Source organism: Python bivittatus, unplaced genomic scaffold (assembly GCF_059951505.1).
Source record: "Python bivittatus isolate LINGU-HERP-01145 unplaced genomic scaffold, Pbiv_v1 ctg000310_np1212, whole genome shotgun sequence".
Classification (NCBI taxonomy): Eukaryota; Metazoa; Chordata; class Lepidosauria; order Squamata; family Pythonidae; genus Python; species Python bivittatus.
The window spans coordinates 2,978,138-3,005,471 of record NW_028277054.1 but is presented as its reverse complement, the minus strand read 5'-3'; the positions used below and the strand labels follow the sequence as shown (position 1 = coordinate 3,005,471).

The window sequence follows — 27,334 nt, the reverse complement described above, 5'->3', positions numbered from 1 at the left end:
CCAAAATAGTTGACTGCGGCACCACTTGGGGACTCTCTAGCCAATGCAGAAATTCCAGCTAATGCAAAATATGGCAAGTAAGATTTTTTCCAACACTTACAGGTAGTCCTCAGCTTATGTCCATTCATACAGCAACCATTCAAAGTTATGGTGGTGCTAAAAAAAATGGACATACTACCAGTCCTTGAGGCTCTGGCCATCACAGCACCCTTGTGGCCATATGATTGCCATTTGTGACCTCAGAAGCTTTCTGAAGGCTTTCCAAAGCATCATGAGAACAGCACACGCAATTTGGAGAATGGCAGGCGCACTGTTCTCGCAGTGCTTCAGAAGCTTTCTGAATCATCACAAGAATGGCGCAAGCAGCCTTTGGTAGAAGGTCTGGTGCGGCCAGCAGCTGCCTTGTGTGGGGCCAGGCCAGGTGCACCTCTTCAGCAGCTGGAGGAAGACAGCAAAGGCCAGCTGGGCACAGCAGGGCCTGTGGAGTGGAGGGTAATGAGGGCAGCTGGGGCTTTGTACTGTGGTGCTGGGGAGGCTTGAGGTGGCACTCACCGGTGGTACCAGCAGCGCTGGGGCTGAAGTAGAGGCCCGGGGGTGTTTGCGGCCGGCTGAGACTGCTGAAGGCCCCAGGCCTCTTTTTTAACTTCAGGGCTGCTACCGCCACTCAGGAGTACCACTGTGCAGGGTGGCCAAAAGGACAGAGATGGAGGGGGAGATAGGCAGGTGGGGGGAGTTGAAGGCAGAGGAGGCAGTCCCTTACCTTACCAAGGTTCAGGCCTGGGAGGAACAAAGCCGGGAATGGCTTGAATCAGGGTGGGTCCTCACCTAATGACCAGTGGGATTTGGTTAACGATGGCAACAGGGACTGCCGGGATTGTCATTGCTAAGCGATGCAGTCATGTGATGTTATGCTTTACAACTGCATCGCTTAGTGATAAAAATTCTGGCCCCAGTTACTGTTGTAACTTGCGGATTACCTGTACTGTAGAGGGTTCTGTATTTGTGGATTCTACCAGAATTAGCTATTTGACTTTTTTTTTAAAAAAGCACATAGTATTTTATATAATTTGATTATAAGTATCTCTAATTATTGAATCAAGAGCTGGCAACTAATCCAGTGCAAGCCAAACAGTAATCAATATTTCTAAAAGTTTAGCAATATGACTTTTTAACTCCATGACCTGCCAGCATACAGGAAAAATACACATTCTAGCAACTCCTTATGCTGCCAGCATAAATGCTCAAACAAAATTAATGTAAGTTAATTTTATGGGGTAATTAGCAGGGTTTGATTGTGAAACCTCTGCTTAATTCCCAGTCCATCTTTGTCCCTAAGCAATTATTTATTTAATTCAATTCAATTTTGGGGCTGCCCAGCTCCTTAACAATTTAGGGCAGTTTATAATTAAAAGGGGTGTGTGTGTGTGTGTGTGTGTGTAAACAACCAAAGACAACACACTACCAATAACAACCAAAACCATGGGAACTCTGCAAACACTCTATCCAAAGGCCTAAGAGAACAATCAAGTTTTTAATGATTTTCTGAATGTCATTAGGGTGGGAACTGAACAAATCTTGGGGGGGGGGTCATTGCACAGGGCAGGTGCCACAACAGAGAAGGCACAAAATATAAGGAAAACCCCACTAGATCTGACCAAAGGCCCATCTAGTTCAACATCCAGTTTCTCACAGTGACTAACCCATACTTCTGTTGCACTGTCTCTGATCTAGCTAGACATCAAAACTCATCATTGTGACAGATCTGTTCTGCCATTAGTTTGTCACATCCATCACTGAAATCATCTGAACGAACAGCTATCAGATCTTGGGGCACCATGTAATGTGTTATGTAGTCATAACAAAATCTAAATAAGTATAGCAGCATTTTCTCAGTTTCATTTTTTTTAAACTTCTACGTGCCCTGCTCTTATTCTCCATTCTTGATCCCATATGCAGATTGTACATTTTTTTTTAGTTGTGAAGTGCCATTTTAGATAATAATGCTGTACAGAGATCTAGAGAACTAAAGATCTAAACACAACCTGTTTAATTCCTGATCCCAGATCAATGTGACATAATGGCTTCAGCTGCTGTCACACAACTTGTTCATAAATTCAGACTTTTTAAAAATGTAACTACACTGTTTACATACAGCCTGAATATCTGTGGCTGGAATAAATAAGTGGCTTAATTGAGAGACAGAAGCTCATTGCATGCATATTCATCTCATTTTCTCACCTGATAAGCTGGTTAAACAGGTTTTGTATTGTTTCAAAACCTGTATGACCACAGGTGACAGCAGGATAAAAAAGTAGGAAGTAAAACTCTCATTAGTTACTTTCAAACCTTAAGAAATATTTTCTATCCACGGCCTATATTGTAGAATAGTAGTTAATAGATAAATTGACCTTCAGTAATAGAAATGATGCTATGCTAGAAAAAAAATTGACAGAAGCTAGTTTAGGAAACAACTGTCTGAAAAATAAGCTAAAAATACAAAACACAAATAAATATGTTATATAGTATTATTTTTGGACATCTAATATCTCCTGTAGAGTAACAAATAATTGTACCTGCTGCACCAAGACAATGATCTGACATGAATTTGAGTCTGGAAAATCAATATTATGCATTTATACTTTTGAAAAAGAAGTACTATTCCCATATTACAGAAGGTGCTTATGTACAGATGCTTATGTACAGAAAACAAACCAACCACTCTCAGATTCTCCTGGTATTGCATAAATAGAAAACAGGACAAAGACTAATTTTCAGATTCAGAGCACAATAACCCATGCAATGTTTATGTGCAACTACCATTTATTTCAAGATGTTGGGGTGGCAAAGCACATTTTTCATTCATTGTGAACTGGCAAAAATAATCATCACTGTAAAGCGAAGAAAGGATTGGGGTAAATTTCTGTAAGAGAAGACTTCCTTTTATTAAAAGAAGTTACAGTACGGTATTAATTGAAAGAGGAAAAATCGACATACAATCAACAATTCTGAATAATTTGGAGAGGGTTGCATGTTAGCAAAGCTGAAGTTAAGAAACTGATGACTTGCCTTCAAATGTTAAAAGTGGCTGAGCAACAACACCAGAAACATTTCCAATGGCTCAACTGTATGATGCTATATTGACCATAGATGGTGGTTGAAGTGTCTCATTTCTAGGTCAAAAGAGCTTCCTTTTCTTAACAAAATTCCATGCTGGACTGCCCTCTATCTCTCCTCCTCCCTTCCCCCAAACATGCTGTATTTACTTCTAACATTTGCCTGAAATCATTTCCAGACTTGCATTCCCTCAAACCGCAGCAGGAGCAGCAGGAAGAGTGCAAAGGGAGGCAGAGTGTTCTCTTTTCAACAAATAGGAAAAAAAGAGATGGAAAGCTCTGATATATATACACATACACACACACTTTTTAGTGTGTTGCAGATAGATGTTACTTAATTCCCAGTAAATCAGACACTTTCACACTTGCCTGAATGAACTACAAGCTACTCTGAAACTGTTCTCCTTTAAGAAATGTATTTTAAAAACTGTCTTGACAAAAGCCTTAAAAATGTTTTACTTGTAAATTATTTATGTGAATTCCAAGCTAGTAAAAAGTTGCCAAATTGATTGTTTCAGGAAAATTGAAGACCTCAGTTCTTATGAATGGCAAGAACAATCAGTTGCAGACATCTTGGCAGAGAATCCACTAATATAGCAAATTGCATTCCACAGTTTTGTTAATCTAAATGCAAGAAAATCCTAACTTCTGAACCCGTGTTCTTCACTAGCTCAGTTGCTTTTCTCTCCTGGAAATCTTTTTCACCAGCCTTGCAAACTTTTCTTTCCAATGAGCTCCTGTTTTTAGGAACAATTAAGGATTAATTAAGAGGATATTGTGGTATAGATAACAAAGGGGGTGAACAAGGCATACAGTGGTCCTTAAAAATTTGTGTACCCTTTTGAATTTTAAAGATTTCTCCATAAGAAATATCAGTAATTGTGAGATAAAAAAGAAATGGGCCCAGAACAAGATAGAATGGTGGACTTCAAAATTCCAGGATTGCTGGAAAGCAAGGATAAAGGCACAGAATCAGAAACAATCCTTGACAGTAATAGATTGAGAGACTAGAAGTTAGTTAAAGAAAGGTGATAGACGTAGTCATGAAGACATGATACAACAGGATCCAGAGCATGTTTGTGTGGGTTGTTAAGCAGCATTTTAATACATCAGTCTCAAGATCATCTCCAATTTTTCCATCATCCTCTTGGACTATGATAATAAGCTACCTACAATTATATTAAAGACAATATTTCAACCTACTTCATGTTAATAGAAACCTGTCAGAAGCTCTGCCATTAATTTAGAACCTTACTGAAACTATTTACCCAAAAAACAAAGAAAAAATCCATAAACTTGTGGATCAGTCAATAGTTATTTAATTCTTCATAATCTTAGGCTTTCACCAAAGAAAAAAGAGCAAACTGCTGCCCAAGATAATAATCTCTGCATATACACAGACAAACAAATTTTTGCAGGGCTTAACATCTTCAGATTAAAATAAAAACACAGTAGGTGTGTCAATTTCCCATTTCTATCCTTAGCTCAGTGAAGTGAATGGCCACTTTTATTACGCCAAATAAAAGAGTTGGCAGAGATGAGAGGACTGACCAATGTGCAACCCTCAATAATAATTAGGTTGATTCCACTTTGCTGTCTTTTAATGTAATGAGGAAAAGGCAGATGTACAAACTTGTTATACATTAAAAGTTTCTTTTTCCTAAAGAGAGAACTAAAATAAGCAAGAAAAAAGACAGTGTCACAAAATACTAATAATTATACTTAGGATAAGTTTAATGAGATGTTAAGGAATGCTTTTCAGAGGCAACAGAATTTGTGTCTGGTCTCCATGAGTTCAGTTTGAGATGAAAGTGGAAATAGCTATTAGAGATGCAGATCTAAGGAGACTAGGATGGCAATTCTTTCCTGAGATGAAGCACCACTGAATTCAATGTAATTTACTTTTGAATAAATGCAAATAAGAACGTGCAAATAGAATCTACATACTGCCTTTTGTCATTGATATTCTGATCTGGTTATTACCTAAAATTCTGTGTTTCCCAGAATCAAGCTACAGAATACTTTAGAATTGAATAAAATGTTAGTTCACTTCATCTCCACTGCAAATACATTCTTGATTGGATAACTTGTAAGACAGAATGTATCTATGGTTAACCCTTTGTTTGCTGTTTTCCCCAATAAAAGCTGTTTTGCTTCCCTTGAGGTTTCAGTTCCTTGTTTATAAGACACGCAGGAGTCTGAAAACCTTAGCAAGGAAAAAGCAGTGGGGGGTGGGGTGGGGGAACACTCCCCAAGCTGCTGCTCTTCTACTAGAAAATGCCCTATCTTCAGAGAGAGTCTTGGAGCAGAAATTGGCCATCTGGCTGATGTTACATACAACTGTTTTTAAAAGGCATAGTCATTGTATAATGGAATAACAAGTAATTAAGATTATATATGCCTAGTGGAGTTGCTAGATCCAGCTACTTACAAGATTATAGCAGACCTGAGTAGAAATATATTAAATAGCGATCAGCAGTCAGAGAGGTCAGATGCCCATTCAGGCATCAAGCCAAAGCTAAGCTAAGCAGGACTTATTAGATAGGGGGAAAATGCCCTATAAGTTGCTGTTAAAAGACAATAGATAGCCTGAAGACATGATGAGGAAAATGGCAACAGCAGCCACAGGGTTGCCATAAGTGTGGTTTTCGAATTAGATTTAGTAAAAAGATATTTATAACTTCGCCAATGCTGTGTAAATTAGTCTTCACCTGGCATTCTGAACAGATGGGCAAGTGCTATTTGCATGGTGTCACAATTCATCCTCAGTTCATCTGACTGACTTGGCTTAAGATGTGCCAACAGGACATGTAGAAAAGAAGTTATCAGGCTTACGTATCATAGCTTTTGGTCTATCAAGTGAGCTGCCAGATGCCCATGATTAATAGGTACACTTCAGGCAGTGAACTGGTGTAAGTGGACCAGAAATCATGACTATTGTAATGGTCAAATTTTGTACTTTTTGCGGATGAGAGTATTCTCCATCTCCAGTGTGATGAATTACAGTGACAACACCAGTCAATTCACATGTGTGGGAATCATATTCTTTGTATGTATAAAAGGGGTTCATGTTCTTGTCTTCTAATGGGATTTTAGTCAGCCAAAGTTCAATATATGAGAGCATGATAAAGAAGTCAATTTGATTCAAAAGAAGAGAAGTGCAAATAGGAGCAGGGATGAGCTCTGAAGGCCACCTTGCCTGTTTTCAAGTGGTCTTTAAAAACCTGTCTTTTCCTGCAGGCCTTGAATTAGGGTGATGGACAGGCTCCGAGAGTTGTGAAAAATTTGATGGGGCGTTTTGTTCCCTGAATGGATGTTGTTTTTACTGCTGGAGTTGTATTTATTGTTGCTTTAATTTGAAAAGCTGTCCAGAGTTGTCTGGGATGGGGTGTCCTACAAATTCAATAAATAACATAAAAAATAAATGAGTTTTCACCCCTGCAGTAAAGTTTGGGTGTACCTCCTTGGGAATATATAATCCTTATATTGTTTTTGTTACTGTATTGCACCTTCTATTGAAAATGAAAATAAAAAAATGAAAAAGGGGCCAGCTCCTTTGGTTTAAGCTTTGTAAGAAATGATAGTTTGAGAAGATCCCAGATTTACTATAGTTTGGGATTAAAGCTTTTTCAGCTTATATTCTGGTACTGAGAAAATCATTAGCATGAAACACATACAGCATCCATTAAATAGTTGCAGTGCCTGCAATTCTTATTCTTTTATAATTTGTTAAAACTAAGTTCTTAAGAAAAGGACTGTTCTATTCACTCTGTACTTATTTAATCTTTCAAACTTAAAAGTTTATCTTAAGCAATTATATTAGATTTTACTGATGCAGTTATCCCAGCACGTTAATAAAGCCATACTTGAAATTCATTTTGAAGAAAGGAAATGTTATTCTCAAGCTGTAGGCAGAGAATTAGGAAATTCTGAAAGTAACTGTCATCTCCAACATCAAAAAAGAGATCTCTAATAAAATATGGTAATTTCCCAAAAATTCTTATTTCAGGGAGACACACAACAAAATTAAACATTCTTGGTTTAGAATTTTAGCTACAGTGGAATATTTCTACTATAACAGAGAATATTATAGCTGTATAACACAATCAGCTTTAAAAAGCTGGCGAAGTTATAGTTAATCATGTTATAAAAACAAAGTTGTATTAACTCGTTATGGAGGTTCGTAGAGGCTGTGAAAAGAAGGGAGGAAAGAGAAGAGGAAACACAGGAAAAGTTGTGATTGTTTACATGCCTACTGCCTAATCTTGATTCATGTTTATCCTCATCAATTTTCCAGTTGCATTCCCCTGAATAGTTATATGGCTGAAATTATATTTAAATTCAATCTCCTCCCAAACTATAGACGAAGCATAGAAAAAATGGGTTCCTTCAAATATTTTTGAACTACAGTTTCTATAAGCCTAGATCAACATGACCATTGGGGATATCCAAAGAGTCTGAAGAACAGCGGGCTGCCTACCAATGCCGCCTACTGCTAGTATACATCATATACAGTCTACCAATGTCATAGTATGTTACTGCTGATGCCTGAAATGAGAAGGCATTATATATTCACAACTAAAGAACCACTGAGCACATCACAGACAATTGCTACTTATGAGGCGTGACCTCAGTGGTATGATACCCAATTCTGTCTCCCCTTTCTATCACATGGCAGGAAGGTACTGAGGTTCTGAAATGATATTTGAGATCATTAATAGACTGAAACTGGATCTTAACTCAGACAAGATTAAACTGTTCTTAGTTAGTAAAAGAAGGAATAGAGTTATTGTATATTTAGGATGGTATTGTGCTTCCTCTGAAGTCGTAGATAAGTGTGTAAATACCCCTGGATCCTATTTTACTTCTGGATATTCAGTGAGACAGGTCTAATCAGGAATGCCTTCCTTCAATTTAAGCTGATGCAATATTCGTATTATTCTTAAATAAAGGAAACCTAGTCATGACATGTAGATATCCTTCCAAAGAGAATAAAATTATTAATGGCTACTGGTTGGTGCTCTATTACCTCCACTATCAGATGCAGTGTATCTCTGAATATTAATTGCTAGGGTATATATGCAGAAGAACACAATATTTATTTTAAAATACTTATAACCCACCCCAATCCTAAAGGACTCTTGGTAATAAAACAAAATAAAATACATAACTATAAAAACAGAATTTAAACTCAGAAATAGCACGCTCTTGCTCAAAACCACTAGGGGCCAAACACCTGCTGAAACCATATAGCCTTGACATGATTGCAAAACATTAAGGTAGGGGTTGCACTCATATGTTATTTGTGATATCTAGTTGGAAACTTTAAGAAGAAATACTGGACCAGATAGGATGTTATATAGCACCATTATTACATTCACATGAATAAAGGGGCTTCATTGGCTTTAAAGCTCTTTGTAGCTTAGGAGGAGGATATCTAAAGGACCATTTCTTCAAATAGTAGTTAAGAAAGGTTCTCCTCCACATACCATAGCATCTGAAATGATGATTGGGAAAATATTTTAATTTACCATCAATTCCTTGGAATACATTATTTATGTACATTGTTTTTATTGTATTTTAATATTTATTCTTGTTTAATTGTAAACCACCCAGAGTCACTCCTTGAGAGAGATGGGTGGTAACTAAATTTAAAATATAAATAAATAAATAAATAAATAAATAAATAAATCCTCTGTAGCTATGTCTAATGATGTGAATCTTGCAGCAAGCTGGGTTTACTTCGTTTGTTTTCTATTTTCTATTGACCCACTGATCTGCTGTAAAAAATCTGGATAGTCATGTGATTTGCCAATTTTTTCCCATGTTCTTTAAAACTCTTGTGATTTTATTTCTGCTATCCTTGTCTTTTCTGTTTAATGTTTAGTGTGTCTTTAACTGCTGGACATGAAGGAGTACCAGCTTTTTTTCGGGGGGGGCGGCGGGATGCAGGTTGAGATTTAAATCCTTGCACTTCACTGAAGATCACTGGGTGGCTATGGACAATCTTCCCTTAATTTAGCCTATATTGATATTTCTAAGGACAGAATGAGTTAGACCTAATATAACGCTGAGCTCCATGGGGGAAAAAATGGAGACTATTTTCACATAATTGCTAAAGTAGGATTTTTAAACCACGTTTTGTTGAACACACTATAATAGCCTGTTTTGCACTCAATACTAATATATAATAAGTGATTTACACATTACACTAAGCCAAAAAATCATGTTATGACTTAGTACTGGTGTGAACCACATTGTGAGGGCATAGCATCTTAATGGAAAGCAGTAAAAATGTGGCAGTGTAATATATTTACTACACAATTTAAAATAAAACACTTAACAAACAACCCATCCGCCCAGCATATAAAGTATTAGCTAGCTTTCTCTGTGCTGATTTTTGTTTTAAAGTAATATACACAGAAACTATGGCAAACAGTAGGTCAAAGTATAAAGGTCTTTGAGGAAATAAATGCAAAGTAGATATATTGCAAACTGGGATATGTACAGAAGACAGCTGTATGTACCCATCAAAAAAACACAAGATGCTAAATGTATGTGCAGCCTCTAGGTTCTGAAAGAAATATTAAGAAAGTGCTAGCTAATGAGGTTCAACTGCAAAAAGAAAAAGGGAAAAGCAAAATGCAACTCAGTTTAAAAGGTAACTACTTCAATATGGATTGCTAAAAAATGAGGCAAGTGACATAAAATGTTGTTTAAAGAATAAAGGAACAATAAATGGGGGTAGAGGCAGAGAGAGATTTAGAAATCTGATGACCTATCCAGTGAATGCTTAGCATAGAAGTAAAATATCTACTAGCTCTTCTTGTTTTTAAATAACAGATTTTCTTTTGAGAAACTAATAATTGTTATGAATCTTGGGGGATTGAATTCTACTTTGCAGTATATGGATTACAAAGAGATCCCAGTAGGATTCATTGTCATACAGTTAAGAAAATCCCCAAGAGAGAACAGTCCCAAATGTAACAAGTTTATTAAGTCTCCCAATTAACTGCATTAAGCATATGCATTTATCTTTCCCAATTACCCTAATACCTGAGAGTACGTTTTCTAGCTATTCATCTGTGAACACATACAGTGGGGCAAAAAAGTATTTAGTCAGCCACCAATTGTGCAAGTTCTCCCACTTAAAAAGATGAGAGAGGCCTGTAATTTTCATCATAGGGATACCTCAACTATGAGAGACAAAATGGGGAAAAAAATCCAGAAAATCACATTGTCTGATTTTTAAAGAATTTATTTGCAAATCATGGTGGAAAATAAGTATTTGGTCAATATCAAAAGTTCATCTCAATACTTTGTTATATATCCTTTGTTGGCAATGACAGAGGTCAAACGTTTTCTGTAAGTCTTCACAAGGTTTTCACACACTGTTGCTGGTATTTTGGCCCATTCCTCCATGCAGATCTCCTCTAGAGCAGTGATGTTTTGGGGCTGTCGCTGGGCAACATGGACTTTCAACTCCCTCCAAAGGTTTTCCATGGGGTTGAGATCTGGAGACTGGCTAGGCCACTCCAGGACCTTGAAATGCTTCTTATGAAGCCACTACTTCGTTGCCCGGGTGGTGTGTTTGGGATCATTGTCATGCTGAAAGACCCAGCCACATTTCATCTTCAATGCCCTTGCTGATGGAAGGAGGTGTTCACGCAAAATCTCACGATACATGGCCCCATTCATTCTTTCCTTTACACGGATCAGTCGTCCTGGTCCCTTTGCAGAAAAACAGCCCCAAAGCATGATGTTTCCACCCCCATGCTTCACAGTAGGTATGGTGTTCTTTGGATGCAACTCAGCATTCTCTCTCCTCCAAACACAACGAGTTGAGTTTAGACCAAAACGTTCTACTTTGGTTTCATCTGACCATATGACATTCTCCCAATCCTCTTCTGGATCATCCAAATGCTCTCTAGCAAACTTCAGACGGGCCCGGACATGTACTGGCTTAAGCAGGGGGACACGTCTGGCACTGCAGGATTTGAGTCCCTGGTGGCATAGTGTGTTACTGATGGTAGCCTTTGTTACTTTGGTCCCAGCTCTCTGCAGGTCATTCACTAGGTCCCCCCATGTGGTTCTGGGATTTTTGCTCACCATTCTTGTGATCATTTTGACCCCACGGGGTGAGATCTCACGTGGAGCCCCAGATCGAGGGAGATTATCAGTGGTCTTGTATGTCTTCCATTTTCTAATTATTGCTCCCACAGTTGATTTCCTCACACCAAGCTGCTTGCCTATTGCAGATTCAGTCTTCCCAGCCTTGTGCAGGTCTACAATTTTGTTTCTGGTGTCCTTCAACAGCTCTTTGGTCTTGGCCATAGTGGAGTTTGGAGTGTGACTGTTTGAGGTTGTGGACAGGTGTCTTTTATACTGATAACAAGGTCAAACAGGTGCCATTACTACAGGTAACGAATGGAGGACAGAGGAGCCTCTTAAAGAAGTAGTTACAGGTCTGTGAGAGTCAGACATCTTGCTTGTTTGTAGGTGACCAAATACTTATTTTCCACCATGATTTGCAAATAAGTTCTTTAAAAATCAGACAATGTGATTTTCTGGATTTTTTTTCTCCTTTTGTCTCTCATAGTTGAGGTATACCTATGATGAAAATTATGGGCCTCTCTCATCTTTTTAAGTGGGAGAACTTGCACAATTGGTGGCTGACTAAATACTTTTTTGCCCCACTGTATATAAAACACTGTGAAATTCAAAATTTCTCAATATGAGTGCGGAGGAGGAGGAAGGGAGTATTTCAAAAGCAGTGTTTTCTTTTGGTGCCACTTCTGCATTTGAGCCTGCAATGTAATAAGAATCCTGGAGGTCAGACAGTGTGAGCCACAACTCAATTAACTTCTTTATCATTTATCTGAACACCCTATTGCTGGGTCAGAGTACAGAAATTGACCAAAGGCACTTCAGTGACTTCAATTCAAAGCAACCAAAGAATGTTTATTTGCTAGCATTATTCTTTCTAACAGCCAGTTTAATCTTGCATTTACTTGAACAGGATTATGGTTCACGCACTCCAGTTTAAACAAATTTGAATTAAATGTAAAGTCCTACTGAGCCAACTACCCAGCAAACTATCTTGTAGATTTTATATAAAGTCAAAAATAACAGGCCCTTCAGACACACAGAAACATCAAAAACATACATTTGTTTTTTAATCTAGCCTCAGTGCCCTGAAGACAGTTTTTATAGCAGTTTACCCAAATCATGCAATTATCAGCTTGGTTTTGGTAACCTCTATAACTTTTAAAGAATGGTATGTGTAAAACTGGAATTTTCCAAAACCAAATAAAAGGATTCTACATCTTGATCAGTAAGTCAAGAAGCTGCCATATCATCAAAAGAAGTTTTTAACAGGTTCTAGAGTGTATTCTCAGCTCGCAATGATAGCAAATATAGTAGGCTATGGCTAAGCTTCAAATGCCTCTCTAGAGCTGCTTCTAAACAGACTGTTTATAGACTGAATTCCCATGGTTGAATGCAGAAAAGTCTGAAGTCTGAGTATTTGAAAATCAATGTGACACTAATGAGCACATTGTTAGTTTTTTTTCCCTTTGGCCATTGTGGCAGTATTTGCATGACACACTGAACCACAAATTAGCCAATATGTTTTAAACATATAGTTTGTACATTCAACCTGTGTGCTTAATTTATAGCTGAGTGTGTATGAACTCAGAAAATTGGAATAACTAAGAAAACCATGATTAATCATACATTGTCTGTTGGAGTGGGTGGCTATAAAAAATTTAATGAATTAAATAAATTCTGCCCCCAGAGGTGCAATTGGCCCCCACACTCCTGGCCTGGCTTTGAAGCCAGGTCTTCTGCCACCTGGCCTGGGGTGGGGTGGGAATACCTCAAGCATGGGGATGGCTAGCCCCATAGAGGCCTTCTGCCTTCATCCTCAGATTTTTCATCCTCTTGGATTCTCCTTCTCCTTTTTAGTAATGTTTTTAATTAAGGTTTTATGTATTTATACATTTTATGTTTTTAATGTTTGTTGTGAATCCCCCAGAGTTCCCCCATTGGGGGGAGATGGGTGGTTGAAAAATGTAATAAATAGATAAATAAATAATTACTATGAAACAAGTATTTAATCTAGATATCTACAGTGTTGAAATAGACATATGCTAATATAATGAGCATTTTTTCCTTGTAAACTGAAAATGGGAATACACTTGGGATAATTAAATAAGAAAATTGGAAGGGGGAAACTAACAGAAATAGGTGAAGGCTTATAAGGATTCCCAACAACAGAGACAGTGATTGCATTTGTAGACCAATTATTGCAAGGATGGATTTAAACCAGGTCCATTTATTATATGCAACAATATTCTACACTATCAAATTAACTGGCAAGAATATCTCATTGTAAAATGTTATATACTAATGAGTTTTGTCACAAGAGAAAAAACTAAAATTGTCCATTCTTTACATTGCCAGTGAAGAAAATAACAAAACAGGGGTAGCAGTATCACCAGAGAATCTTGCAACACTTGATTTTTAAACTTGCAGTGAGTTCAAATAAACAAATCAAAGACAGAGTATTGGATTATCTATGATTTCTCCCAATGTCATCCAGAGATTCTGAATATTTTTTTCCCAAGCACATGCTATTAAATACAATTTCCAGAATGGCTAGTCATTCTTCTTAGTCTCTGAGTTGGCAGGTGGGAGTCTTACAGAATTCTTGATACCAGACCTGGCCCAGGAAGCACTGTCTGATGATTCTTCTATTGAAGTTAATTCATACAGAGTTTACTAGCTGAGGTGTTCAATTTAAATAACAACTGTACGTAAAAGCCTCTTGAAGTATAAAGTAGGCCATCCTTGGAAGACAAAATCTCCTTTCCAACTCCTAACATCTCTCTATGGAAAGGGGAGGGGGAGCCACAACAGAATCCTGCCTGACTCTTCTCAGAGTTTTGATTGCAATATTGAAGTATATTCTTATTATTGTTCCTATAAGAAGTTATATATGGCCTTAACACGTATTTTCTGGTGCCTAGAAGGGCTGTTTAAGGATGACTTTGGATCTTTGAATTACAATTTTTTAGATTTTTTTAAATCCCATCTTTATTATTTTATAAATAACTCAAGGCAGCAAACACATCTAATACTCCTTCCTCCTCCTATTTTCCCCACAACAACCACCCTGTGTGGTGGGTTGGGCTGAGAGAGCACAACTGGCCCAAAATCACCCAGCTGGCTTTCATGCCTAAGGCAGGACTAGAACACACCATCTCCTGGTTTCTAATCTGGTGTCTTCACCATTAAACCAAACTGGATAAGTGAATTATCTTCAATTAATATTGAATTAATTCAATTAATATTAAGATTATTTATTTATATATCAAATTTGTCACTGCCCATCTTGTTGAAAAGCGACTCAGGGCGGTTTACAAAAGAGATAAAATTAATTAAAATACAATATAAAAAGAATCTTAAAAATAATAAATAAATTCCAAGAATGATGGAATTGGCGAATAACTCAGGAGTGACATTTAGATGATTTAACTGTCTTCTACTAAGTGGAAGAAAAGTAGGATAGAAAATGAATCAAACTTCTACCAGAAATGGACTAGAGCTAGCAGCCTCAGAAAAATTGCCTTTTTACGTTGCATTGGTCACAAACCATGGATATTCAAAGTGGTTTTCATCTTCTTTTAGAGACTGCTCTCTAATAAATACTGAATAACCTTGATTACCTAATAATGTATATATGTATTATATTTAGGCATTATTACATTTACACACACACTTGCAATCAGGAAATTTTCAAAACAGCACATGACAATTCAACAAACTATTCTTCTTTCAACCCATTTCCTCTTCTGTAATCTAGGACTTTCAATTATGAGGTCCTTCCATAACTATAGCCCGGACTTGAAAACTGATTGCAGTTTTAGGATATTTTGTACTGATCAAGTTGCAATTCAAAATCATACTTAATCATGTAGGCTTGTACCAGAAAAATATATAAACCACCTTTCTTCTAATAATGTGTGGCAGCCTTTTTGTTAAATCCTGTGCTCTCTGATTTGCCTATTAATATCTGATGCAGATTCATATTGAGATACATATCATAGAAAAATTATTAAAATTAAATTATGTTAACTACTACTTTTTTGATTAAACCAATTAAGATCTTTGATTACTTTATAGCTCTGTTTTAAAACAATGGGTAAAATTTGAGCAATTGGAATAATTGAAACCTCTCTTATGCACAATTTCTAGTGTTCAAGAAGATAGTAGATTATACCTACATTGCAGTAAGACAGAATTCTTCAAAATTCTAGCTATTAATCAGTTTGTCCACTGCTGCATATAGCTCTGTCACTCCTATTTGGGTCCTCCTCCCAAAGTGAGCAGGTAAACAAACCATGAAAGGTGGTTTGGTATTTTATTTACAAGGGAGCAGGCACCAAAAAGTTTGGTTTGTTCCCTCAAGCCAGCTGAAAGCTTCTGATCCCTGGTTTGTTTGGCTAGAGGGTTTCAATTCATGGTTCATGGTAAACAAATCACAGGAGTTTCTGTGCTTTATTAGTTCTTCCATGGGCAAAAGAGACAAGCAAATCTGATCAGCTAGAATTTGAATTACCACAAAGTACAAACATGACCACTACAAGAACATGGTATTGCATGGCAGAGTTTTACACTTTTTATCAGAGGTTTTACAGCTGTTTACTAATGGAATTCCAAACTGGAATGTTTGTAGGGGTTTGGGGTTCTTGGTGAATTAAATCAGGTTTCCAATGTTTTATATGCTTTTTGAACAGTTATATATACATTGATTGCTATAATAATTAAATGTAGTGGTTTCCAGCTAAATAAAGTCTTTATATCACCTAGAAACATAATTTGAACACTGATTCAAGTAGTACGTATACCTTTTGTGGAAAAAAAATTCATATGCTAAAAAGCAAGGTGAGAACAGTGAAATTCACTGATTTTTGTTTGGCTTGATATTCACTTATGACATTAAGTAAGGTATCTTGCTGACAAGAGCAATGATCCAAGATCTAGTTAGGCATATCTGACTCTGTCGAAGTATAAGATTTTTCCAGAAGCAATGGTATTAGTACAGACAAAACAATACTTCTCCATGGAATGGAAAGTAGGAATGTGTAGTCCTCAGTCTATAATGCCATGAATATTTGTGATTTGTCACACTGAAGCTTCATAATGGATTACATCATGTTTATAATGCTTGTGAGGTATTCCCCCCTGGATTAAGGGATTTATTTATTTATTTATTTATTTAAGAAAATAATACCCAAGGCTGTTTAGAATCATTAATAAGTATATGAATAAAGAACACAGTAAAAATGGAGACACATGCAACAGGCAAAACATCTTACATAGATTTTGTACAAGCACTTTGTTAACATGCCTCAACTTTAATAACTTTAATATGCTGAAACCTTGTTTGAACAAAATGTCTTCAAATGCAATACCCTCTGAGGGAGTAAAAGGAACCTCTAGAGGCATGGTGTTCCACAATCTAGATACTGCCACAAAAACATACAACTCTATGAACCACTGGGCACTACTCTGTCAGAATTTGAAACGCCTCCCCTACAGTTTTTAAGGCAGGGATGAGGAACTTGTGGCTTCCCAGCAGACCCAGTCAGTGCAACCAATAGGTTCCTTATAACTGTCTGAAGAAGCAAACAGGTTCATACAGGGTGAGATGATTCTTCAGTTATTCCGAAAGCAAATCATTATAGGCCTTAAATGTCATAATGGGCCCTTTAAACTTTTCCAGAAACAACAAGGAAGCCAGTGCCATTCTTGCAAATCAATGTGACATACTCCAAAACACCAATCAAGACCATCTCTCTTGCATTTTGGACTACCTGAAGTTTCTGCTCAAAGGTAGCCTCATATAGAGTGTACTACAGTAATCCATTCTGGATATAACTTGCACGCCTTACTATGGCTTTCCTGTGAACAAGCACATTTGACATATCACCCAAACTCATGGAAGGTACTCCTGGTCCCAACATAATATTTCAGAAGCAAATCCAACAGTATTTCTAAATCATCTGATTCTTAATTAAGAGCATCTGTTTTATCTCAATTAAATTTTAGTTTGTTATCCCTCATTCAGCACATTACTGTTTTCAAATATGTGACATTAACATTGTGTAATATAAAAGATTGGTCTTCTCTGCACACATAAATGTTAACTGAGTAACTTTCCTGATTTTTTCTGGACATAATCTTAGAAAGTCATGAGAAGAGAGAGAAGCTGGGTAGAAGGGCAGTTATTTCTGAAAACAAAGGGGTTCACTCTTTAATTTCTTAAAACACCTCACACATTCTAAAATGCAAATAGGATGTATTCTAGTTTTTGTTTCCGTATTTTAAAAGAAAGTCTGTTTTTATTTCTCATATTTGTATTAAAAAGGATAGAGATGCATTTCACATTAAAAGCATATTATGATAACTTGATTCCAACCAAAATATTAAGAGTTCCAAATTTTAATGTTTTCAATTACCTTAACTTCTCCCTAAACATTCTTGGCAGTCAAGTATGAAATATACATTTACTACTTTGGTGAGAAATAATTAAAAAATATGAAACACTAGCTCCCACTTGATTAAATATAGTGGATCTGTACCAATTGGCACAGGTAATTTGGCACACACATAAAACAGACAAAGGCAACTCATGAAAAACATAAATTTCATGTTTCTACAAACATCAACAAAAAACTATGGCAGCTAAGAAGTCTTAGTCGTTCCATTTTTTTTCCAGAATTGCTACATTTAAAGTTTTAACAATAACATAGCAAGAGTTGGATAACTCCTTTAGAAAGCATCGAAGAGAATTGTATACTATTTGAATTTTGATACTGAAAAACTTTCTCTTAACCATATTTACTACATATCTAGGCAACTTGTGAAGGAGCTGTTTCAAAATGTATGCAAGATCAGAGTTTAAGTAATATAATTTGTGCATTTATAACCAGGGAATGTGAAAAAGTTGGTTAACCAAGCACTTAAGTAAATATTTAGAAATATAATAGTAAATGACAATGAATGTAACTGAAATAGATTTGAATCCATATTGCAGTGGCCTACTTCACACATAATGCTAAGCCATTTAGCACTGTTGTTTTTGGCGTAGTATGATATGTAAACTGACTCAAAAAAGTTAAGTATAAACCAAAGCACCATGGCTAGTTCAACCAAGTGTATTAAAAATGCTGGCTTAGGTTTATGTGTGAATCAGGTTATAGCGATTTGCACAAAACTATAATGTAGTGTTCCTAAGTTTGCTGCATAAGCATAACTAATGATTTCTTGATTAAACCATAGCTTAGTATTATGAATGGATACTTCCTATGAGTGGGATTACATAATTTGCTAAGCCAGCATTTTGTTATGATTTGACGAATAAATTATAATTGGCTGGGCTCACACACACTAAGCCAAAACCAAACTGATTGTGGTTTAACATGTTGTAAGAACCAGACCTCAGACTGGATCACACATAAAACTCATCAATGTTTTATTAAGCCATTATTTATTGAATAATCCACGATGGGCTGGATTCATCTATCATATGCTAAATCTTAATGCAGTTTGTCTGATTTTTGCTTGGCATACTATACCAATACACACACTGTGATTTGTAAATTTTAGTTTATGGCTTTGTATAATATGTGAACGCAGACAGTTGTGGATTATTCAAATCATGCGTAATAAGTGATAGTTTAGTGTAATATATGAACTTAATAATTGATCACTTTTCATGACACACTAAGGAACATTATCTGTGTTTAAAGTAAGTCATATGTCATATGTCAACAAATGCACCCCAAACCATAGGTAAAAATGGCTTGTCAATCCCCCTCCTTCTTTAGTTGACATCTCAGCAATTTTCTGGTGGCAGGCCTTCTCCCCACCCCCACTTTTTTTTTTTTTGCGAATAACTACAAATCAGTAGTGGCTCAACAAAATCAGAATTGTTGTATCTGGGGTGATGGAATAAAATTTTTGCTAGCTCTTTTGCTTTCTAAAAGAACACCCCATGGGCCTGCAAGGAGTGAAAAACAAACACAAAGCAGTAGCTACAGCTGTGTCCTTACACTCAATAACCTAGCGATGCAATAGCTGTTTAACTATAATCTAACCAATAATCCCAGTGCTGGTCCATACTAAATCATATCTGCCACTGTTTAATCAGTAAGAAATGATGCTACTAATTATGGTTAATGACCTTTCAGCTAGCTCAGTTTCCACTGTTTGTGGAAATGGGCATTTGAAACCAAGGCTTATAGTAATTTCAAAATCTGATTTCTACAAATTGAAAATAGTTCTAAATTGGCATAACACATATGGCTTCAGCTAAGCCTCTGTCCCTGCTTAATGAGGTATGTGCACATGATGGGATAAAGTAGCAATGTGTATATGCTCTTTAGCCCTTTCCAGTGAGTTAGCAATCAATGAAAACACACCATATGTCTTCCCATTCTAGATTAGTGTAGTGACTTTTTAAAAAAGAAATATTCCAAATAGAGTTCTACTTCCAAATCAACAAAGCTTGGGGAAAATGCAACAATATTTGTTAAAAGCCAGTTTTGAACTTCCCTGAGACAAGAAACAGAGAAGCAGAAAGAACCTCATCTCTGCCTTCAAAGATCTCCAAACACTTATTACTAAACTTTACCATAGGTTTTGATAACTACTTCCAAGAATACTAGAATTTATCCCAGAGATGTCCACTGAACATGTTTGTCAATTAAAGGGAAAAAAACCCTGATATGCTCTTGGTAAGGATGAGGAAAATTGGTGTCTTTCTTGGACTTGCAAAACATTCACAAAATGACCTCTTTCATATTGAGTGTTTATTACTATGAACTTTGAGGTATGCAAGTGTACCTCAAACAGAGATTAAACCAAACTGGACTACTAACTTAAGCATATGAAAAAAGCTAGGCCAGAGAATTAGAATCTGTACATATTGCAAATATATAAACAGGTATGAAACATGCAGAAAAACAAATACAATTGCAGAAAAAATGGGGGCAATGGCCAGGATTAATGTACAAAACTAAAAGAATACCTTAAAAGAAATGTGTTTTTATTTCACAGAAAGCCATGAGATTGAAGTGCAGGAATACAGAAGGGGGTGATAACATTCCATTTGGAAATAAAATAATTTGAAAAAAATTGAAGTGACTTATTTTAATTGTGTAGTACTGCTCTTTTTCTTCAACCAAAATCAGCACAAAATAGACATGGAGTGATTTGCAGAACAAGGCCAGAATCTTAAGCAGAGATTTATAAAGGGAGATGGAGAAGACCAGGTTAATAGAGGATAACCTCATCTAGCAGTTCTTCCTTGTTTTACTGAGCTCAAGAATGCATTTTTACATTATCAAAATAAATGACTTTATACTATCTGGGAATACCTTTAGAAGTAAGTCCTGTAAACATCTGAATTCCCTTTTTAAGTAAGACATCAAAGAAAATATGTTTCTGCTTTACAACTCCCCATCCAGCCTTTCAGAAACCATGGGAGAAGTCCCATTGGCTGGGGCTATCCTTCGCTTTTACTTTGGACATGGCGTGGGGGTGGGGGAAAATGAAATAGACGATGCCTTTACAACCGGAAAAACAAAAAAGCTACACATAATTATCCAACCCTGCGAATGATAACCTTCTCTCTTTTCCTCCGCTCCCCAAAGCCCCCACCCCTTCTGCTGGAGAAGAAAAATCTATTCTAGAAGCCTGTAGAGATATGCGAAGGAAGAGATGGGGGTGGGGAAAGAATCTCCCAGCACCCCCCGCTACAACGATTAGAAGATTGTGTATCATTTTATAAAGCTACATTGTATTCTGTAGACGTGCTCTGCAGACGCAGGAATAGAAGGCTGTTTGGGGGGGCAGAACTGAATTGGGGGAGCAATGGAAAGAGATCAGTGCTACTACCCAAGGAGGGGGGACACGGTTCCCTTTCCCCCCAGTTTTTTTTCGCCCTGTCACAGCCCTGAGTTGCAGGTAGAGAGAGTTAAGAGATTTAAAGAGAAATTGCTACATTGTAACAAACTCACCGTGATGTTTGAGCAGCAGTCAGCGCGGGGTCTCCGAGACATCCCCGCACGGGCTCCGGAGGCAGGACCCTAGCAGGCACAGACTCATAGAGGGTCAGCTCAGTGCCTGATTGCAATGGATGATGGTTTCCTCTGAAAATTTAAAAAAAAGAAAGAAAGAAAAAGCAGAGGTGGGCGGAAATGGTAAAAATACAAATGGGCAGTTTTATTTTTACATTTTTAAGCGAAAGCTTTTTTTTTTAATCTTCCTCCACCCACTCCACTTAATTTGCATTTGTGGTGCCCCACCCCTCTCCCTCTTTCAAAATACTGTAGCCACACGCGCGCACGCTCAAAAGGGAGCATTGTACCAAGACATCAACGAAGGTTGTCAAGAAAGGGTGAATTAAAGGTACAGGCACTCTGAGCGAGCTTCCTGATTAACATGTTATTTGTAAACCTTGCACTTACAGGAGGAAGGCTGTACGTGACATGCGGACGACACTACCGGGGGCATTTTTAGGCGAAAAGGATGGTTGAAATCTTAATTTCCAAAGGGTTCTTGGAAAAACTGGGGAGAAAAAACCCTCACTGACTGAAAAAGGGATCTAGAAAAATTTTCCTCCATCTAAAATTAGAATGCTTTACAGAAGCAGCGACAATTACCCGTTTTAACCCATCAGCCCCAGGCATGCTTACTAAAGATTAAACCCTTTTGAACTTTGTGGGATCTACTTATAAATTAATACACTTAGGACCACATGGAATCATGTGATGGACCATGGGGAAAGCAGAGTAAAACGCAAGCCTGTGCTGTGTGAGTCTTAATGCCCCCAATTTGTGTTACGGTACATAAATCTTACACGTGTGACAATAAAAAGATTCAAATTTGACGCTTGGGGACTAAATGGACACATCTGTGCTGTCATCTTGGCAGCGCTATAAAAAATGGTTTGCCAAACCTTCAGGGATGCTTTTTGACTTCTTAGTCTCCAGCCTTGGGATTTCCTAGTGGTCTCCTTTCCAACTACAAAGCAGGCCCAAACGTAACTTCAAACCCACTTTGTTCTACTAAACGTTTTAGCCGTTTTTATTTAGAATGCACACGATTTATTTGCTGCTCAGTTTAAACAGACAAAAGCAATTTATCTGGATCTTACAACCCAGACATAGCTAAGTTAACTAATCCACCATCACATCCCTCCAATTGCATTTGAACACACTGATTTAATTAAGTATGGCTTACTGGCAACCTAATTTTCACACACAATGTATTAGCTGTATTCACTTGGCATATTTACCTTTGGATAACTATGTTCATTCAATTAACTTAATTTTGGGTTCACTGAGCACACTGAACCCTGAACCAACTACACTACTCACTAGCAGTTGGCTAAATACAGAGTTTGCTTTTGGCTTAATGTTATATATGGATATAACCATAGGTTTCACATTAAATAACAAAAATTCAAAAATATGATCACAAGTGCTTGCCTGGGAGTAATTTCTATTGAAATAAATGGGACATTCTGAAATAGACATGTTGGACCCCACTATAGCTTAGAAGCACCTGATAAGAAAATATTGGTATGTAGACATTGTGCCAAACCATGATTTGTTTAAATATTACTAACTGAACAATGACTGGGTTCATGTATATTAAACCAAACAAATCATACTTTGGTTTAGCAATGATGCATGGGCCCATCTGTATAGCATTTGGCTTAACATATGTATGGAAGTGCAAAGCCTTTAAAAAAACCAAACACCTACATAAAACCCCTTGTCTGTTGCTTTATTACAATATATTTTTTCCAAATATAGTACTAACTCTAATATAAGCTTTGTGTTTGGTAAAGCCTAAACCTATGCATCTTTCCTGAGGACAAAGCCCTATGGTGTAAAATAAGGTGTATTTAAATATGTGTTTATAGGTCTGCAAGTATACAACCTAATTCTAAATAAGTTGACCAGGAAATAAATTGATATAACTCAATGAAATATGTTATTAGTTCAGGAAAAAGTGTTGAGTTCTCCAAAGATATGAGTCTAGTTATTTAGAACAAACCAATTGTGTTTAACTTTATTATCAAAAATTGTAGCTTATTACTAAACAAAATGGAATATCACAGCCTCAGAGCTTAACATTATTTCTAATTTATTATAAGCATGTGAATAAGTCATTAGGTTATTGAAAGAGACATTAAGATACAGTAATGTTGATTTGTAGTATCATGGATCATACTCAAATCCATTTTGAAAAAAAAAAATACAAATAGCATTTTGCAACTGTTCTGGCAACACAGATTACCAGGCCACTTTCTGCACATACAGTATCTACTATAAAAGAAATACTTTCTAGTTTTTATAAATTAGCACCCAAACAAAATAAAATGCAATATTTCACTTTTACAGCCAACAACTTAAGCAAAAGTAATCAGGATAGCCCTCGTTACTGTTTTGAAAGCTATATTAAGCAAAACTGAAATGAACCAAGTGAAACAAAATAAGACTTCCGGAGCATTCTCTGCAGTCGAGCAGCCAAACAGGCATCGTCTTAAACAAGCGTTGTTATCAGGCAGCCGAAAGCACAACTCGGGAAAGGGTCCTTGGCGTACTAATTAAAAACTGGTTTCGCCGGAGAGAGAGCTCTCCTGATTGGCCAAAAGTGAAGCGGATCAGAAAGTAATGGGACGGGCTAAAGGCAGCACTCGTCAGCCTGATTAGACAGGTTAAATGGGATTGACTATCGTTGGTAATTAAAAGAGGGTGGAACTTTCTGCTATGTTTATACTCTACAATTGGCTGAATTTGAATTGTCTTTAAATTCTGTACTGTATATACGGAAGGAGGGGGTGGTTTTGTAATGTATAAAAAGCCAAAGCTAGGAGGAAGTGTGGGGATAGAGTTCTGCGACTTTGGTGGAGGAGGCTGTTACTGTATTAGTTGTTTCTCTCTCTTCCCCCACCCGTATCGTTCCCCAGGAAAAAATTTTACCTAGGTTTTTACGACATAGTGGTGGCCTTAAAAATGGAAGGCTGCAGGAGGAACAGATTGTAGAAGATACTATTAAGTTACAATCTTAATTTTCTTGTTAAAGAATGGGACTTTGGAAAAATTAGTATTTCAAAATGAAATTTCTTGAGTCTCTATGTGCAAGATGACAATAGTCTCAAACTATTTTCTGGATTATATCTGCTTCATTAATTATGCCCTTGTTTATTCTGTATATTCTAATGATTTTTTCCCCACCTAGTCTATACCTAGAAAAGTTATGAGCTTTCAGTCCACCCCTATGGGATTTAGGAAATCAGGACTTTGCAATGGGATTGGGCAAGGATGTTGACTGTTCTGAATTATGAATCTCATACTTGAATAATACAGCAATGTATTTTCAAATTTGAACATTATGTTTAAAATGAAACTAAAGTATATGAACAGCAGAGGGTTGTTGCTCTTATGACAAAGACCCCAGATTCAGTATTTTGACAATTGGAATTGCACTAGCATCATTTTTTGGAGCAATTTAGAATTACCACACAGGCATTCTCTCAGATGTTCAATTTCACAAGTCGTAATAGTTTTCATTCTGAAATTTAATTTTTTACATAATATAGGCTAAACTGAACCTGAAATGCTGATAAGTTGTAAGTTAGTCCTAATATAGCCAGTCCTGTGAGTTTTGATGGACTGACACACTGGCAAACCTAAGCAGACAATAACATTTTTTCTTGCCTTTTCACTGCAAAACCATGAACATTATTTTATAGTCTGTTATAGGAGTGTGGTATGTATGTGAACACATACCTTCATCTTTACTTATATATGTTGTGGGTCTGCAAATCTTTCTAGGTTCTCCCTGCCCCAGATTGAGGGTTTCCTCCTGCCTGTTCTCAAAAGCTCTGGGACTAGGAGCACACCTTCCATTTCTCTCAGATCCTCTGATTTGGAGAAAGCTATGGAACTGGATGGATAGTGATTTTCACCACGTTGCTGCAAAAGGAGCAGAATAGCAGAAGAAATCATTTTTAAAATCAACTTGACTACTTACTTCATTGAGTTTGCTCATCTCATTCGTCTGGGCTTTTCCCCCTTCTTTTCTGGTCATTAGGATGATCCTGGTGACTTCTGATGATTTCATAGGAATGGGACTTCAATCTTGGGGATGTAGGTCTCTCTTTCTGTCCCTCCAGGACAAGAGGTAAAGCATTACTATCTGGTAGGTTGGAGGGGAGCAGCAGCAAATCTCTCTTGGAACATCCTTTAGTGAGGAACAGTATTCCGTCTGTAGTAAAATGAGATCAGCCATTGATAGGCTAATAAATTACTAATTTAAATATAATTTAATTATAAAACTAGAATAAACTCGATTGCAACAATGGTGCTTCTTTAGATTTACAAAGCTTTTTGTTTTGTAACTGCTTTATAGTTTTTTTTGAGATAAAACAACTTTTGATACAGAACTGAAGAAGTTAGGGCTAAAATGTCTTAATATGAATTATTTGGTCCTCCAATAAGACTAAAAAATGAGGCAGAGATAGTACAAGACTTCATGTTACTAGTGTGTTACTAACCCCAGTGCAGTAGCTGCTCACTGCAGGAATTACACCAAACAGAAAATGTTCTGTTGCCCTGATGCTTGAACCACTTCCACAAGGTTGTGAAACTGGCTAGTTCCATCTCTTGTCTTCCTTTCCCTGGCAATCAGAGGCTTTTGTATTCTGTCAGACTTTTGGATTTTAAGATGGCCTGCTTGAAGATTTTAACCTGGTTGGTGGTGTTTCTTATCTCTGTAAAAAGATATGCTTCAATGCAGGGATGTCTGCAGGGAGGGAGTAAAAAAAATCAAGATGGCGGCCACAACCATGAGATTAAGGCCCTGCCCCTTTTTTATGTGCATTGTGATGCACATAAAAAAAAAGGATGGGGCTTTTAGTTGCATAGTTGTGGCTGCCATCTTGACTTTTTGACCTCTCATGGATAGTTTTCATTGATATGCTTTGTTTTAAATGGTGTCTTTAATTATTTGATTTGTATTTTCACTCAGAGCTTCCCAACTTTTTAGTGCAAATCGAACAGAAACTACACTGGTTGAGAAGGAATTCCAATACCCACAACCAATACTTTTATAAGGACCAACCAAATATGGGCAAAAATGCGGGCAAGCTTTTGACATCCCCACATTTCTTCATCTGGCAAGATGTTATTAAAGAGCACAAGGGAGTGGGAGAAAGAGGGAAAATATGACAAGATTGATTTCATGAAACGTGCAGAGTCTATCTTAAGATGGCATGGAAGACTAAGCGCAGGCCAACAGATTAGGTTCTTACAGCTGGAAGGGAAGATAAAATAGAGTGACTTTAATACAACACTTGATTAGCCATAATGCATCTAAGAGCATCTTCTGTACCCCTAAATTCTAATTTTTTAAATTTAGAAATCCAGTGTAATACTACGAAGTTACTTTTCAGGATAGATTTTAAAATTCCTGGTTATTTCTTTTTATTATGGCTGTGGAATGTAATGAATAGTTTTTTCAATCTTTTAACTGCTGAAATAATCAGTTTTTGTCTTGAGGGGTGAATCTTTTAATGAGTGGTTTCTTCTCATTAGCATATTTAGCCCTCTTAACTATTGATTAAAAATGAGGGGAAAAGGTTTTCCCTTTTTACCACAAATCTTAGTGCAGGAAAGTTGTATTACTCTCTAATAAAACTACCACAGCCACAATCCCTAAAAGTAAGTCGGTATGACCACAAAATAGGACGCTTTCAACTAAAGCCACAAAATCCACTCAGTGACACTTGGCTGATCTGCATGGAGGTTAGGAAAGGAGTTCGTACCACAAAAGAAACCAGGACTCAAACAGGTCGTGTTCCCACGCCCGCTGGACCACCATCACCAATCCTATTTGGGCTGATTGCGGAGTATAGAACATAAGTGTTACTCGGCTTGATTTTAGCTAATTCGGCAATCTCGCCCTCTGGGACTGATGGAGCATTCGGTGCCTCATGAATTAATTTTGCAACCGGCGAATACACCCCTCGTGCCTTTCTTTATACAAGCAGCTATTCCGTCCTTAATAACCTTGCATCCTCTCCCTCACGCCCGTCTCCCCTCAGGCGCCTCTGCCCGCTTTCCCTCGCTTCGCTT

The 27,334-nt window shown here is 37.1% G+C and overlaps 1 protein-coding gene across 2 annotated transcripts in view; it reads right to left on the bottom strand.

The window, feature by feature from the left end:
* Positions 1-21,328, bottom strand: part of BICRA (BRD4 interacting chromatin remodeling complex associated protein) — an 80,129-nt gene extending 58,801 nt beyond the window's left edge. For both annotated transcript variants that reach the window (XM_025165908.2, XM_088139842.1), the window contains exon 1: positions 21,203-21,328. The gene's annotated coding sequence lies outside the window, so the exon portion shown is untranslated. The remainder of the gene's footprint in view (positions 1-21,202) is intronic.
* Positions 21,329-27,334: the final 6,006 nt, after the last annotated feature.